The sequence below is a fragment of the Paroedura picta genome, chromosome 16 (assembly GCF_049243985.1).
Source record: "Paroedura picta isolate Pp20150507F chromosome 16, Ppicta_v3.0, whole genome shotgun sequence".
In the NCBI taxonomy this organism is placed as follows: Eukaryota; Metazoa; Chordata; class Lepidosauria; order Squamata; family Gekkonidae; genus Paroedura; species Paroedura picta.
This window is the reverse complement of record NC_135384.1, coordinates 9,803,118-9,805,407: the sequence shown is the minus strand read 5'-3', so window position 1 is coordinate 9,805,407 and position 2,290 is coordinate 9,803,118.

Sequence of the window (2,290 nt, the reverse complement as noted above, 5' to 3'; positions counted from 1 at the left end):
TTTGCCCTTATCATCTGTATGTACACTGTATTAAAAGCAGTCACCCTTCCCCACCCAGCTATGCAAAGTAAGGGACCTTTTGCTTACTCACTGCTACTGTTTCCTGCCGCTACATAAATTATAAATAATAATATCGTAAACTGTTTTATAAGTACGTTCTGGTTTTAAATTTTAAGGTTTTATGACTGATGTCACCCACCTTGAGCCTTATGGGAAGGGCGGGATGGAAAAATAAAAAGATTTTATGCATCATCATCATCATCATTATACATGGAAAATAATTTAATTATGCAGATATATATGTGAATCCTGCAGGCAAATATGAATTAGCAGAAGTGGGGGGAGGTTAGAATCTATGCTAGAGTTCCCAATTCCAGGTTGGGAGATTCCTGGGAATTTGGGGGTAGAGCCTGGGAAGTGTGAGGTTTGGGGAGACAAGGGACCTCAGTAGGGATGCAAGGCCATAGAGCAGGGGTAGGCAACCTGGAGGACCACAGGTTGACTACCCCTGCCATAGAGCAGCTTTTCCCGACCTTTTGGCCTTGTAGGAGCCAGTGGAATGATTTTTTGGTCTTTGAGGAACCCCGGAAGTTATGTCAGCTGGCCAGAACTCCCTGCCACACACCCTGGAAATGACATGTCACTGGAAGTGACTAGTTTGCTTTTTGTAATCTTTCATGGGCCCTGGGGGTCCATGGGAATTATAGCTCATCTACAGACTAAAAAGATTGGTTTCACGGTGGGAAAATGGCTGCTTTGGCTCCTTAGCGTTCTACTCAATTGAGGTCTCGCCCCGCCCCAAATCCCACCCACTCCCAGCTCCACCCCCCAAAGTCCCCAGGTATCTCCCTACTCAGAGTTGGCAACCCTGTCTTTCAGCCAGTTATCATAAAAACAAGGGACCATTTTGTTTCTCCCCCTCAGGTTTTGGAAATGGCCAACCTGAGATGAATCGATAGTTTGGTGCCAGATTCTACCTCCAAACCCACCAGAAGCTATTGAGCTCTACCACTGGGCCACCGGAATCCGGTTGACCCCAGCTCGACCCCAGGGACACAACTCTCAGCACCATGGCCAGATCCCAGAACTTGTTAAACGTATATGTTAAGAGCTGGCAACTTGAAGCTCAGTTCACCTTCTGACACTCGGGAAACACAGCCAACTCCTCTTCGGGCCATGAAGACTGTCAACTCCCAAGATTTCACATGAAAGATTTCAGAGGATTTTCTGTGGTTCGTTAGCTTGAGGCAACTGATGTTCCAAGCTGTTCTTGTTCAAGTCTGATCTTTTAATTACTATTCACTAGATTCAGCAGCAAAACAATGACAAATAGAGTTGGCGAGGACTCAAAGGGTTTCAGTTCCACAGACAAGAAGCTGTTTTCCAGTGTGACCTTTTGACATTGGATACATAGAACTCTGCTTGCCCTCGAAAGCTGGCCTTGAATAAATCTTGGTTGGTCTTAAAGGTGCTACTGGACTCTACTGTGCTACTTCAAACCAACACGGCTACTCATTTGAATCGAGAACTAAAGATGTTCAAGAAAAGGGATCTGCAAGGAGTCATGTGTATTCATTAAGGTTGCCTGCTCTGGTTTAGGAAACACCTGGAGACTTTGGGGGTGGAAGGAGTGGGCAGGATTTGGGGAACGGAGGGACCTCAGTGGAGTATAATGCTATGAAGTCTACTGCTGAAATCAGCCATTTTCTCCAAGGGAACTGATCTCTATAGGTACTGGGATCGCTAGTGTGCCTGTGGATGGGCATGAGGAGAAGAAGGAGAAGGAGAAGGAGAAGGAAAAGGAGAAGGAGAAGAAAAAGGAGGAGGAGGAGGAGGAGGAGGAGGAGGAGGAGGAGGAGGAGGAGGAGGAGGAGAAGAAGAAGAAGAAGAAGAAGAAGAAGAAGAAGAAGAAGAAGAAGAAGAAGAAGAAGAAGAAGAAGAAGAAGAAGAAGAAAAGTTGGTTCTTATATGCCACTTTTCTCTACCCAAAGGAGTCTCAAAGCGGCTTACAGTCGCCTTCCCTTTCCTCTCCCCACAACAGACACCTGTGAGGTGGGTGAGGCTGAGAGAGCTCTGATATCACTGCTCGGTCAGAACAGCTTTATCAGTGCCCTGGCGAGCCCAAGGTCACCCAGATGGCTGCATGTGGAGGAATGTAGAATCGAACCTGACATGCCAGATTAGAAGTCCGCACTCCTAACCACTACATCAAGGTGGTCCATCGGTTTGTTTATTTATACCTAGTAGCAGTGCCATCCTTTTGGGCGATAGGAATTGGCAACATGGCTCT